This window comes from Lissotriton helveticus, chromosome 3_2 (assembly GCF_964261635.1).
Source record: "Lissotriton helveticus chromosome 3_2, aLisHel1.1, whole genome shotgun sequence".
NCBI lineage: Eukaryota > Metazoa > Chordata > Amphibia > Caudata > Salamandridae > Lissotriton > Lissotriton helveticus.
The window spans coordinates 115,766,570-115,782,310 of record NC_136062.1 but is presented as its reverse complement, the minus strand read 5'-3'; the positions used below and the strand labels follow the sequence as shown (position 1 = coordinate 115,782,310).

Sequence of the window (15,741 nt, the reverse complement as noted above, 5' to 3'; positions counted from 1 at the left end):
AGACTCAACTGGCAGTGGCCACTGTGGCGACTGACGCTTTTTCTAGGTTAAAGAGTGCATCTGGAGGAAAAGGAGATCAGATGCCTTTGAACTCAGTCTGCTAGAGCTGTGGGTGATTCAGCTGGCGCTCAAGACCTTCCTGCCATCCATTCATAGCCAACCCATCCACTGACAGCACGACCACGATGTGGTATATCAACAAGTGAGGTCGCATCTTCTCTGTCAAGAGGCAATTCTCTGTTCTTGGGCACGGAAGCCCCAGATCTGATTGGTTGCCAACCATCTGCCCGGTAGTATGAATGTCGGGAGTCAACAGCCTAAGTGACATTACCTTGTCGACCATGAGTGGTAACTTCAACCAGGGGTCCAAAAACTTCTTTGCTTTTCAGACACACCTCAGGTGAACCTATTTGCTTCATGCAGGCAACTCTTAACGTCTTTTTCCCAACAATATCACCCTTCAAACTAGAGTTGCTTTCCTGCCAAAGGTTATCATACCTTTTCACTTGGACAGTCCATCACTTTACCTGCCTTCTTCCTACCTTCACATCCCACTAAGGAAGAGAACAGGCTTCACAGATTGGATCCTAAGAGTGTTGTCAGTTTTGGAACGGATGATTGCCCAGCTCTGGGCAACCTAGTTTTCCTCACCCAACACCCTTCCCCTGAGAGTTTGGTAGTCGAAGTCTTGTCCTCCAAGGGTGCATTCTTTTCTGCTCCCCCAGACAGGGAATCCAAGAATCTGGATCATCTTGGGAAGCACATGTACTCTTCCTCCAGCTTGGCACTGCGGTCCGTGAATGCCGCATGCCTCTTTGGCTGATACTCCCATACCATCTGGGATACGGTTGCGCTGGTGCTGATTCAGTGCCCAGAGGAGGCCTGGGCCGCTCTCTCCCAGGCAGTGACGGATGGGAGAGACACAGCCAAATTCATGATAAGATGTGGGCTGGATACCACCGACTCACTTGGCAGAACGATTTCCACGTCGGTAGCCCTTTGGCGCCACGCCTTGTTGAGGACGTCCGGCTTTTCGGTGGATGTCCAGTCAACTTTGCTGGGTAAGCCCTTTGATGGCCGTCGCCGTTTTGGCAGCAAAGCATACTCAAGTCAAGTAAAAAATAAAGTTTATTTAGACCATTTGATCTATAAACCACTGTTCATCATCTAAAATCTACATATCACAAATTCATATTCTTAACAATAAAAAAGTCATATTAGCCTAAAAACCACATTTATAACAGTTTAAAACACAATTCATTTAGATTAAAGAGCTATTTGCTACTTTTAAGCCTCTAGCCAGTCAGGGAACTTATTAATGCCCTGCATAAATTTACCGATGGCTATTTCAATATCTAAATTTTCCATATCGACTAAGAGCTCCCGTGCTTGTGAGCGCTCCTTGACATCATATTTTAAAAATATCGGGCGAAGAAACTGTTTACGTAAAGTTAAAAATATAAAACAATCCAATAGAATGTGCAAAATATTACATTTCATTCCTAACCTACAAACATATTTACCATCTGGATACAGTAAAACTGCTTTTATTGCACTATTTATAATAATCGGGTTAATACCTATTCTTAACTTAAGCACTTCCATTCTTAACCAACGATTAGGTAATAAATCTAAGTATGGGAAGCTTAAGTCTTTCTCCCAGCCGCAACTCATAAATTTTACGGAGTCTTTCTTTCTCAGATACTCTTGGTCTAATCCCCTAGAAATTTCTTTACCCTGCACTTTAAGTACACTCTTTATTACATCGATTTGGAGTATCTTTGGGTCAATGTTCACCTTCAAGTGATAACAAATGGCCAGGAGTTTACTTCTTGTTGCCTTGGCCCATTTTAATTCACTGGTCTGAATTTCTTTCATGCACCATTGTGACACCTTTGTGACTTCCCCCAGCCCCAAACAATTCCAGAATCTGAGGAGACTCAACTGCACCTGGACATTCCATGCAGTTAGGCCTAATTCCAATCTGACTGCCTGGATCATTGCCGAACTAGGGAGGGACAGTAAGGATTTTAAACATTTCCCCTCCTCTTTATCCCAGGAGCTTTTCCCATCAATGCAGAGTACTTCCGCCCCATATTGGAGTTGCGGGGAGATCATAGCCTTAAAGGCTGCCAATAGAGGTTTATGAGACATATCACCATAGCTATGATTGAATCTTTTCAGCCCACATATCGCTAAATGTCCTTTTAATTTCTGTGCCTCCAAATGGGTGCCCCACTTCAGGGACCTTGTAAACCATATTCCAAGGTATTTATATTCACTTACAATATCCAGTTTGGTTAGGCCCAAGTACCAACTAAACTTCGTACTCTTATTCCCGAAGCACAAAATTTTTGTTTTGTCCATGTTTACTGTAAGTCGTTTTGCTATGCAATATTCATTAAATACATTTAACTTCCTCTGGAGGCCCACCTCTGTTTGGTCCATTAATACAAGGTCGTCCGCGTACAGCAAACACAACAGGTGCCTACCATTTATTTTTGGGCTTGCGCCTCTAGCTATACCCAACGGCAGAGGCAAGTCTGCCAAAAAAATGGCAAATAGAAGCGGGGCTAGAACACAGCCTTGTCTCAGTCCATTGTTTATCGCTATCTCCGGGGTAAGGCCGCCAGAGGTATCTTTGATTACGAACAAGAGATCGGCAGGTGCCTCATAGTTTCTCAATGTCTCCCACAGACAGTCCCTATCCACCAAATCAAAAGCTGCGCGAAAGTCCACGAAGCAGCAACACAATTTGCCCTGCTGCTCCACGGACTTCCTTGCAAGGACCATAATGCGAAGCAGTGATCAACAGTAGAGTGGCCTTCCTTAAAGCCACCCTGGTCTATTGTAACTATTGACTGCTGCTCCGACAATCCTTTAATCTACCAAGGATTATTTTTGAGAAGACCTTTTCTCCAATGTCCAGTAGGTTAATCAACCTATAATTCTTTGGGTCCTTCTTTTCCCCCTTTTTTTGCACGGGTCTAATTATGGCCCCTCTCCAGGATTTGGGAAAGTGGCCTGAGTCCAGAATTGCTACAAACATATGAGATAAAAATCCTGCCCACCAATCTATCTGAGTTTTGATTAAGACGGCGGGAAGATTATCGGGACCTGCTGCACGTGATAAATTCAACTTCTTAATCGTTTCTTTTACTTTCTCTATGGTGAAATCTAATTTTAACCCTTCTGCACACCCTGTCCAAGTTGGTTAATATTTTCTATATCCAAGGTCCTTCCCGCTTTATATAGATTACTTAAGTAATCTACCCAAGCCGCTTCTTCCACAACACAGCTCATAGTTCCCGGTGTCCTTCATGCGGCATCCTGTTTCAGCCTCCAGAACCCCTTTATATTTTTATTTTCAATTGTCTCTAAAAGATTTGCCCAACATCTTTAAAAATCCTTTTCTGCTTCCTTACTAAAGACTTGTATTCTTTCTTCAAACTAAGTAGGAGCTCCAAATTCTCAGGATCATAACTATTTCTCTGGTGTCGCACTATTTTCCGGATAATGCTTTTTTTATTCTGAGTTGAACCATCTGGGCTTTCCTTTGCTAGGCTGAGTTTTTACCTTGGCCTGGTTCTTATCTTTTAAATATACTCTAAGGCACTGCACTGCCTGTACTATTGTATCCTCATACCATGCTACCTGATGCCCTTCAGTACTATCCATCAATAAGTTTTGTTGAAAGCATGCCAATTTTCCAACATACTCTTCCGTCAGTTTTGTAGTCAGACGCTTAGGGTATTCCACGTTTTGGGGGATCACCCTTTCGCATGTACTTATTGTCCCGCCTACAACTTCACAATACAAGGCATTATGATCGCTGTCCCTGCGCTTAATTACCCGGAATTTTTTTATTAGTACATAGTTCCAGACCTGGATAAAAATGTAATCTATAGGACATTGTTGATTACCTACTCTAAAGGTCTGTGCTGCTGGACGGTCAGGGTTCTTCCTGCCATTTAAGCATATTAATCCCTTCGAACCCAAGAACTTCCCACGATCTTCATCCTGCTTAGAGGTTAGACACAGCGGGAATTCTGCTGATCCTATATTGTAGGCACTCAACATGTCCTCAAACCAGTAATCTATGCTTCCAAAATTTAATTTATGGTTAAAGTCTCCCATTATCACCAATGTATCCTTCCCGTACGTTTCTATTAGGTCAGTTATATCCTTTTTAAAGAGCCCTAGTTCTGAATCATATTCTTTTTGAGAGCCCCATTGCATATATACATTTATGATAATCAAATGGGCATCCTTCCCTTCCGCTCCTGCATGACATATCTTACAAACCAACAGCCATTTACATAGTGAGCTAATTAGTTTGGTCTCTTTCATGAGCCTAGTTGAGGCTAGGGTCATAATACCCCCTAAGGGCGTCCACATTTTTTCTTTTTACTAGCTGGTTTGTGAAATTGAACGAACCCTTCAACTACCTGGGTGTTGCCGCATAGCCATGTCTCCTGTAAGCAAATGATGTCAGCATACTTTGCAGCCTGGTTTAAACTATCCACCTTTGTTATTCCTCCCAACCCGTTTATATTCCATGAGATTAATTTCAGGCTATGCGGCAACTCGGTAACCTACTCGATCTCACTGAGACACCCTGACTCATTCAGTCCCCATGAGCAAGTGCTATTATCCAAGCCCCCGTTACCCCAGTCTTTATTTAGCTTTGGGTTCTGTACAGCTATAGTGATATTCGCCTTCTCACCCCGACCCCCAGTTACCCATCTCACTTGCCTTTCCCCCAACCCTGCATGAAACCTCAGGAAGTCTCCCTCTCGCTGTTCCCCTACATCTACCTCTCCTTCCGAAATTATCCTTATACCCTCTTTTAAGATTTCTTTTTCATCTTTCTGGATTGCTGCTTTAACAAGCCCTGAGTAGACTAGGACCTTTGTATATTCAGCGCCATTGATATCACTGCAAAACCCTACCTGTCTCGAATCCTTTGTACCAATTTCTTTTAGGGTAGGGCATTTGGCAAACGCAAATAAGAGACGGGAACGATTTAGTGGAACTAACTTTCTTTGTTTTTTCCTTCCAATCGCTTGATCATTGGGTTTAAAGTAGATCCACATTTTATTGTTTATGCTTTTATCTGAGATTTTTAAATCCCAATCCCTTCTTCCCTCTTGTTCATTTTTTCTAGGGGGAATGTCCACTATACTTCCTCCATCTACTAAGCTTCTAAGGGATACTTTCTCTCCATGCTTGTTACTAATGATTTTGGAGCTCACCACCTCTCTAGGGGGTTTACGCATATCTTTTCGTGATACCCTTTTCCTTTCTACATCGACGACAGCTCCTACGGGGGTGGATTGTCTCCCTATTTCCCTTCTTTCTCTTTTATTATTTTCCCGTGTATCGTTATCTTTAGATATTGTCTTAGCCTGCTTTTCCTTGAACTTCTCTTTGCATACTCGGCGGTTGAACGCTTTAAGGATTCTCGGCTACAGCCATATCCTTTGGCCTCGCAGTGTCGTCCTGTCCACATCAGTATGATTTTCGCTACTTTCGTGGCTACGGAAGGGGCGCCCTACCAAGTCCGGCCCAGTCCAGCCACCAGTTCATTCAAGCTGCCCAACCTCTGTGTAGCCGCGGAAGTGGGACCCAGCGGCGCAGGTCTGTGAGCCAGTAAGCAGTCCAGTCCACCCTTTCCCACCCTGCAGCGGTCTCCAAACCTTCCTATTTCGACCTTTCAGGGCCACCAAATACCAGTGGGCAGCAGGATTCGCCATCTCCCCCTCACTGGCAAAACATTACGTCGGACAGGCGGGCTTTGCTGATAGTCCGATGGGGCTACTCCCTCCCCTTCGAGACTACTCCTCTCTCCATGACACCGTCTTTCGATCGCATGTCGGAGGATCATTTGGTGCTTCTTCGCCAGGAAGTCTCAGCTCTCTTGGCCAAGGGAGCTAATGAGAGGTTTCCTACTCCAGAAGTAGGTTGTGGTTGTTGCACCCGCTACTTTCTGGTGCCCAAGAAGGACAAAGGCCTGCGTTGTATCCTGGACCTCAGATCCCTCAACCGCTTGCTCCAGAAGGAGAAGTTCAAAATGCTAACATTGGCTCAGGTCCTGTCTGCCCTGGACCGTGGAGACTAGATTGTCTCACTGGACTTGCAGGACACCAATTTTCACATTCCTGTCCAGCCAGCCCACAGACGTCAACTGTGGTTCATGGTAGCCTGCGAGCATTCTCAGTTCACAGTGCTCCCCATGGCCTTACCAGTGCCCCTTGGGTGTTCAAGAAGTGATGGCGGTGGTGGCAGCTCATCTGCACAGATTAGGGGTTCCAGGCTTTCCTATCTAACTAATAGTCTGTTGAAGGCGGGCTCACCCCAGGTTGTCGTCTCCCACCTTCAGACTATGGCGGACCTCCTGCATTCGCTGGGGTTCACTATCAATGTGCTTAAGTCACACCTGACTCCCTCTCAGACGTTCCCTTTTATCTGAGCTGTTCTGGATACATTTTCAGGCCTATCCTCCCGAGCAGTGAGTCCGGGATATTTGTGTTATGATTCCTATGTTTAAGCCTTTATCCCGGATTTCTGTGAGAATGACCCTGAGGTTGCTGGGCCTCATGACCTCCTGTATCCTGCTGGTAGATCATGTGAGATGGCATATGTGTACTCTGCATTCCGACCTGAAGTTCCAGTGGGCGCAGCATCAGGTGAATCTTTTCGACTACATCCAGATCTCAGAGGGAACTGCGCAACAACTGCAGTGGTGGCCAGATGTCACAGTGGCGACAGATTTGTCACTTCTGGAATGGGGCAGCCATCTGGGAGAGGCGGAGATCAGAGGAGTCTGGGCTCCATATCAACCTTCTGGAGCTCCGGGCGATCCGCCTAGCACTGAAGTCATTCCTTCCCTCTCTAAAGGTAAAGGTGGTGCAGGTGTTCACGGACAACACCACCGCCATGTGGTACTGCAACAAAGAAGGGGGTTGGGGTCGTAGACCCTATGTCAAAAGGCTCCTTCTCTCTGGATATGGCTGGAACATCATGGCATGACCATGGCGGTTCAACTCCTGGCAGGTTTTCTAAACACCAGGGAGGATGAATTCAGCCACCGCTGCCTGGTAGATTACGAATGGCATCTTCACTCTGAGGTGGTGCAAAATCTCTTTCAACGGTGGTGAGCGACTTGGCTAGATCTGTTCCCCACCAAAGCGAACACGCAGTCAGTAATTCTGCCTGTTGAGTTTCCAAGGCGGCACTCGCTCAGCAACGCTTTTCGTCACAAGTGGAACGACCGCCTCCTGTATGACTTAATACCTGTACCTCTTCTGCCCAGAGTGCTAAAGAAAATCAAGTGTGACCGGCCCAAGTTATTCTTGTGGCTCTGGACTGGGTACGAAGAGTCTGGTACCCAGAACTCCTGAGCATGGCCATCGATCCTCCTCTCAGACTGCCTCTTCGGGAGGATCTTCTGTCACAGCAGCAGGGCAGGGTTCTTCACCCGAACCTGCCCTGCCTCCACCTCCTTGCATGGAGATTGAGCAGTGACATTTGACAGCTTTGGACATTCCCCCGAAGTCTGTAATTTCATCTTGGCAGCCAGGCGTCTCTCCACTAAAACCGTATAGGCCTGTCGATGGAATTCATTTGTAGCATGGTGCACAGCTAAGGCTGTGGATCCCCTTTCTGCCCCTCTTTCAGAGGTTTTTTTGTTTACACTTTCTTTAGCCCAGCAGAGCGCTGCCCTGGGCACTCTTAAAGTCTATCTTGCGGCCATCTTTGCTTTCCTTTGGCTACCAGATCAGCCATCTCTGTTCAAGTCCCCATTTGTAAATCGATTTTTTAAGGGCCTTACTCATCTCTTTTCTCCATCTCCTTTAGTAATGCCACACTGGGACTTGAACCATGTCTTAACCTATCTTATGTGCGCTCCCTTCGAGCCTCTTCACAACTGTCCTCTTAGGCTCCTCACGCTGAAGACCGCTTACCTTGTTGCCATCACCTCTGCTCACAGGGTGGGTGAGCTTCAAGCGCTTTCTTCTAAGTCCCCTTTGTTCTCTGTGCATCCGGACAAAGTGGTGCTTAGGACAAGACCATTGTTCCTTCCAAAAGTGGTTACACCTTTTCACATTGGACAAACCATTACTTTGCCCACTTTTTTCCCACCTCCGCACCCTTCCAAGGAGGAGGAGAGACTCCACCGTCTGGACCCTTAATGTGCGCGGTCCTTCTACCTTGACCGGACAAAAGATTTCTTGGTGGATGATCACCTCTTTGTTGGCTATGTAGGTGCCAAGAAAGGTCGGGCTGTTCACAAGGGTATCATCTCTAGATGGGTTGTCCTTTGTATTAAAGTATGTTACGCTTTGGCAAAAAAGGAACCTCCAGTGGGGCTCCGAGCTCATTCCACCAGATCTACAGCTGCCACTACTGCTCTTGCACGTGGAGTTTCACTCATTGCACACATTCACCAGACATTACTGCCTGGACAGCCAAGTCCAGAGGGACCGCTATTTTGCCCGTTCTATCCTCCAGGACTTTCTGGTGTAAACCTGGTTCGCAGACCCTCCTCCGGGGTTCGTATTGCTGGGGTATCTATTCTAAGATATGGAATCTATAACTAACCGTCTTTCAGATGAACAAGTTACTTACCTTCGGAAACAATACATCTGTAAGAGACATAGGTTAGTTAATGATTCCCTAACACCCCACAGATACATCGGTACCCAAGGTAAGTAACTTGTTCTTTTAGCATGGAAAAGGCAATTATGCCGAAATGCTTCTGCTGTTGCTAATATATTGACTGAGAACCCAGTGAGTGCTCTATACCTTTTTCTGAGAAGTTGTTGGGCAACCAACAAGCCTTTACCCTCGCCCACACGGATGTTGCTGTCTTGAGTTCGGCGGTTGCTGGTGAGACTTTAAAAAATAGATGTTAATTTTAATATGTAAATTATTTGTAAATTCCTTAATAGATTTCTTTCAAATGTAAATAATTTTTAATGTATCTGGTTAATTTGACAAATAATTATGTACATTTCCTTTTTTACCTATTATTTTATATTCATTGAATGTGTTATGTCTTAGTATTTTTATGCAATACTTTTGTATTCTAATTTAGTATTATTGTGTACTAATATTTTTTTCTAGTATTTTTATTTTTTGTGGTTTGTTGGGGTTAAGTATAGTAGGGTGAAAAGTGTTTTAAAATGTGTTTTAATGTTTCTAATTCATAAGTATTTTTGTATTTTATTTATAATCCTACTTTTTAATCTTGTACTATTGCTTTTAATTATTACTATATTTTTTATGTTCATCTATTTTTAGTTAGGAGTTGTTTTTAAATATGATTGATAATAGTAAATCTGAACCATCCCAACAACTTCCCTCCTGTAGCTCAGGTTTGAGTGGGAATAGAATGTCGGCCTCCTCCAGCACTTTCCAACTATTGCTTAGTTTGGAGGGGTCACATTTTCCATTGACACTCCAAAGTCAAATTGTCTTTCAACTGTTGCTTAGGTTGAAGTGGGGATAGTAAGCCTGACCCCTCCAAATTAAAACACTTTCCCTGCTTTTGCTTAGGTTTTTTGGGGAGACAGATTTAATTTTGTCACTCCGAGGACCAATACTCTTCATACTGTTGCTTATGTTGGAGTGGGACTTGTAAATATGTTGAAGGCCATGTTCTGTCTTTTGTGCCTGCATATCTGTGATACATCTCCTACATCAAACAGTCCAAAACGCAATTGCAGGAAGCACATTTTTATCTCCCAGAAAGTGCAAGAGGTAAGTAAGGTTGACGTGCGAACATTTTATAGTGCTCATGATTAGTTTGTAATGTTGCTTTGTTTTAAACAATTCCAGATCTATATGCCTAGGTTTGCTACTTACTGCCTTCTTCTGTATTTGCTTACAACTTCCATAAAGCAGGTTGCTGTTCCAAAAAAGGTGTCATTTGGAGCTCTGGTATTATTGTGTCTCTTACTAAGTGCTATGGGGTGTTTTCCTCATGAATTGGCATAGGAATCCTTTAAAAGAATCCTTATCAGCATGTTTGAGTTTGAACCAATACCTTAGTGCTACATTTAATGCCAGCATTTGCTCAAGTAAAATAAATGCCAAATCTTAAATGAGTCTGGCAACCTAAATATTGTTTTTTATAGCTTGCTTTGTGCCTGATTTAGTCAACAGTTTTGTTCGCCGGGAAAGGCTTTGAGCCCATAAGCTCGAGATGGTAAAACATTTTACATGTATTACTTGAAAGCTTGGTTCTAGTGATGGGCCTGTCAATGTTGTGATAACTTGCAAGTGCAAATTTTTTATTTTTTTATTTTTTTATCTTTTTTTGTCCTCATCTTCACCAAGACTTTCACAGATTTAACAAGCCAATTCACACTCTTAGTTTCTGGGGGGGCCCTTGGCTCACTGTTTCCGTCTATGCCCCTTGGCCTTCTTCACGTGATTGAGGATTGGTGCAATCATAGGACCGTATTACCCAGAAAAATTATAAAAACGTTGGTTAGTTAATCAAAAACCTCTGTCGGGCCCATCTTGTGAAGGGTTGCCAGATGTTGAGAGGGCCTTCATTTCCAGTGTCTTGTTCAAGTCTTGACATGTTAACTGCGGCTCTAAGCCAGTCTTCCCTACCTGGGGGGTAGCAGATTTCCATTTAATACAGATCTCTCTTCTTGCTAAGAGTACTAAGTATAACAGGAGAGGTTTTTGGTTCTGTGAGCATACCCTCTTAGTTAGATCATTCATACCAAAAAAGACTAAAGGTAGGTCAACTTCCAAATCGATGTCAAAAATAGATGTTAACGTGTCTCCCACGCCTTTCCAAAAGAAATCAAGACTTGAGCATTGGAAAAAAATATGGAGATCATTGGCATGGATTAGGGCACACCTGGGACAACTTAGTGGAGGATCATGGGCAAACTTTGCTATTTTTGCTGGCGTGTAGTATAGCCTGTTTATTACAAAAAAGTGATTTTTTTTCAAGGAGGCGGGTTTTACATATTTATATAAAATCTTCAGGGATGTTTCAAATAGTTCCTCAATATTCGGGGCAAATGGTGTTGAGTTCCAGATTGCTGCTGAGGGGGGGGATTTTTACTTCCTCAGCCTCTTGAATTGGTGTATACCAGAGAGCTATCTCTTTCTTCTTTGGACTCGGATCTTGTAACAGCTGTTCTACTTCCCAATTTCCTGTGATATCTTCAGCTTCTGATTCATACCAAGATTTTAATTGAAGGTATTTAAATCTTGAGAGCTGGGGACCTATCTTCACTTGTAAAAGTTCCCAGGAAAGAATGCCCTCTGAGTTTTTAATTGGTATCACCAGGCAATCTTTCAAGCAAAGTGGTGTCCCAGGAGAGTCCTAGATTGGGGCAAAATCTGAGAAATACCCTATGCCCCAGATGCTTCTTATTTTATACCAGGTAGAAAGTGCTGATTTTAACACCTTCAGACGGACTCTCTTGAAAAATGTTCATGCACCAAATTTATACAAAAAGCCACCATGAAGCCCTCCACCAAAACCAGTTCCCTGAGTACTCTGCCCCATGCTGATTGCTCAGGATAAGATAACAACAACCTTATTCCCTTAAATTGGAAAGCCATCAGATACCAGTTTATGTCTGGGAGTGCTAAGCCTCCTTTGTGGAGCTTCCTCCTCAATTTTTTCCACGACATCCTGGCCTTCTTCTGACCCCAAATAAAACTACCAGTTTTCCCCTGTATTCTACTGATGTTTTTATTGGGGAAAGTTAGAGGTATTGCGCTGAAAATAAATGTCAGCTTTGGGAGCACAGACATTTTGACTAAATTGACCCTCCCGTAGATGGTCAAAGGGAGGTTCTTCCATTTAGCAAACAGATAATCTAGATCTTTCTCGATCTTCTAGATTTACCAACGGGGTTTTATTTAGTTCATTAACTACTTTGATCACGAGGTATCTAAATTCTCTGGTTTCGGAACCGTTTCTATAAACTGTGTTCCAGCACATTATTTCAGAATTGTCTGGATTTACAAGATCCCAACAGCAAGGTCAATGGCCTATGAGCAGCTGGGTTTGTTCTTGGATCACCCTACCTGGCATAAATCCCTTCTAATCTGGGTTGATCAAATTAGATGCCAATTTCATCAATCTCCCTGCTAAAATGCCCATGAAGATCTTGTAATCTGCATTCAGCAGGGAGATTGGTCGATACGAGTCTGTGGCCTGGGGGTTCTTCCCAAGTTTTAAAATTAAGACCAACGTGGCCCACTCCAAGATTTTGGCGAAAGTGCAAAAATGAACCCTGCTGCTTTGTTTTCAATAGACTGTGTGTAGGGTTTATATTGCCCTAATTCTTGGAATTCCTTCCAAAGTATTGATACGATCTGGTAGTGAAAATCAATTAGAATTTAGGGCCTGATGTAGAGTACGTCGAATGGGATACTCCATTTCAAACTTGGCTAATATCCTATCTGCAATATTACAAGCGCCACAGGAAATAATACACATGTAATACAGCAGATGGGATAGCCATCAGGTTTGTGGGGAGTATCACATTGGCCGAATTCTAAATCAGGCCCTTAGTTTCCCAATTTGTATAGCACTGCAACATTTTGAGAAATTCTTCACTTTGATCTTGCCTTGATTTATTTTGAGTTTATTAGCTTTGCAGTAAGTCATTACTAATGCACTGAATAATTGTCCTCTGATAAGGCTACCCCTTTGGGAGGATTTTTTGTCCAGGCAGCAGGGGAGTTTTTTTCCACCCGAACCGTCAACACTCTGCCTTCTTGTGTGGAGATTCAGCTGTGACAATTGACAGCTTTCGACCTTCCTCCCGAAGTCTGTAATGTTATCTTTGTATCCCTCCACCAAGGCAAAGTACGCCTGCCGTTGGGTTCAATTTATGGCATGATGTACAGAAAGACAAATTGATCCCCTTTCTGCCCCCCTTTCACATTACACGCAAGACGTAGCAAGCCTTAGACAGTATGAATGGGGAATGATTGTCCTGCACTACATCTCCCAGAGATCGTGAGGAGTAGGCGTTTCCATTCTCCGGTCTTCTCACACTCTTTCACACTTAAACCGCTCCTTGACAGACATCAGATGCTTGTCACCTGACATCGGAGTACCTGATTCCCCAGATCCCAGTACTTTCAGGAATTAAGCTTCCAATCCTTGACTTGCCTTTCTGATGACATTTGAGAGAGTTCTGCCTCTCGGAAACCTTTTGCCTGCGAGCGCATTGCCGCGCTGCTTCTCTGCATGCAGCTTTGCCTTGAAATCACTCAGCAAGAAAACACGGAGCGCGGTGTTTCTATCTTCCGGTAACAGCGTACTCCATCACGTCAGCGCCGAGCCGCGCTGAAGGCATTCTTTATTTTTTATTGGAACTGGAATCGATAGCGTGTGAATGCGCTTCCTTTACCAACGACTTTTTCTTTGTCCCGTTTGTAGCGTGAACGCTACATGACTTCTTATTAGGAGCTAACTGTGAAAGCCCCCATTGTGCTACGCACGAATGCGCTGTATGGAAATACTTCCTTCGACACGCACTTAGTGCATCTTAGAACCCTGAGGCTTAATTGGAGCAACAATTCAGAGGAATACAATGGAGTTTTGGTTATCTTGGGAACGCAGAGCTGTTTAGAGGCTCGGATTGCTTTTGGGTTCACATAGTCACGGACCACAGTAACCAGAAGGCCATCTGGTTTCAGATAAGTTCCAAGAATTTCTTTTTATGACTAAACCAACATTCTCATTGATTTTGAGCATTTTTATCACTGGCTTAAGTGATAGTGACTTGCTTAGTTCCTTTCTTTACTTTATTGTTGCATTTTGTGCTTTTTTGTAAGGAATACATGTGGCAGCTTAATATGTAAGGGTATAAACTCATATATCTATATAAATTGATATCTACTAGAGGGTGTGTAATGCATGGATGACGTGATGTCACTCTTCCACAGGATTCAAGGGCGTGGAGTGAGGTCCACACAACTTCCAACCAGCTCTCTGTTGATCATTCAAGCTGCTGCAACTTTATTGTTTTGTTTGTCCCTTTTTTACCCTTCCCCGGGTCGTGGTGCGGTCTGTTGAGTTTGCTAGTACTCGCAGGTGCTTCCATATATGGGGAAAGGGGGAATTAGCATCGTTCATCACTCCCACTGTATCCGATCAGGTTAGTGGTAACCTATGTTGAGTCACGACACCCCCTTTCTCAGGTTCTTCAGTTAATCATTTCCTTTACCCAGCAGTGCTTTGCTCCGGACACTGTTAAGGTATATCTTTCTGCAATATTGCTGTTCTTCGTTTGCCTGACCAACATTATCTTGTCCAATCCCTATAGTAAAAAGGTTTTTGAAAGGTTTGCAACATATGCTCCCTTCCTCTCTGTTTATTATGCCTCAGTGGAACCTTAATCTTATCCTGACGTTCCTGATGTGCACTCCATTTGAGCCTTTGCCTTCCTAGTGGCAATAACATCTGCCCGTAGGTTCAGTGACCTTTAGGCCGTGCCATCCAAGTCTCCTTATCTAAATATCTACCCAGAGGAACTGGTGCTTCATACAAGAGCTTCCTTTCTACCGAAAGTGTTCACTCCATTTCACGTAGGCCAAGCCATCATCACTCTGCCTACTTTTTATGCTCCTTCTCATCCCTCCAAGGAAGAGGAGCGACTTCACCGGCAGTACCTAAAAAAAGCGTTATTGTTCTACCTTGAACGCACAAAAGAGTTCTGTGTGGACAACCAACTGTTCTTGGGGTATATTGGAGCATAAAAAGGCGGGAAGTACCAAAGAGGACCATCTTGCAGTGGATTATACTCTATCAAATCTGCTATGCATTGGCTAAGAAGCAACCCCCTGAGGGTTTGTATGCTCATTCCACCACATCTAAGGCTACTACCACTGCTTTAGCATATGGCGATCCGGTCCTGGACATTTGCCAAGCAGCAATGCGGCTTCCCTACACATGTTTACCAAGCACTACTGCCTAGACAGTCAGGGTTCCCTGCACATGTTTACCAAGCACTACTGCCTAGACAGTCAGGTGCGTAGGGATGAGCATTTTGCCCATTCGGCCCTGCAAGACCTCCTCGTGTGAAATGTGTCCACAGACCCACTTCTGGGGAGGTATTGCTTGGGTATCTACTATTAGCTAAGGAATCTGCGGCTAAATGTGTCTTTCAGATGAACAAGTTACTTACCTTCGCTAAAGCCTTATCTGATAGAGACTCTATCTAGCCGCAGATTCATTACTAGGCCTGGGCGGTAAATTCCTTTTCGCTCGCGGAATTTGCGGAATTAGGGTGATTTTGTGTTTCGTGGAGAACGCAAAATTGTCCAAAATTCTGCGTTCCCCGACTTTGCAAAATTTTTTGCTTGTTCGTGTTCTCAAAATGCGTGTTCGCGGGATATTTCCCCCTGAGCATGCAAACCACAATTGCGTACAGGAAAAAAGCATTGCGAACAAGCAATTCCGCGTGTTCGCAGAATATCTACGTGTTCGCAGAGATTTTTTACTGTTTCGCTGAGATTTGCGTAAGGCGATTACGCAAATTCCGCCCACCCCTATTCATTACCAACCCACCCAACCTCCCCACTCAGACCCTAGTTTCAGGTCAGTGTACTTTGTGGATCAGCACTTCTGACGTGAAAAGTTCGGAAAATGAATGGACGCCGGGTTGATGCCTATACAGGTGCCGCAGACTTAACTTCCGTCGAGTACGATGTGATCAACCGACTCGAGGGGCTACAGCCTAC

At 44.0% G+C, this 15,741-nt stretch overlaps 1 protein-coding gene across 4 annotated transcripts in view; it reads left to right on the top strand.

The window, feature by feature from the left end:
- Window positions 1-15,741, top strand: part of NEDD4 (NEDD4 E3 ubiquitin protein ligase) — a 2,078,892-nt gene that overhangs the window by 1,589,660 nt on the left and 473,491 nt on the right. The gene's annotated exons all lie outside the window — the stretch shown is intronic.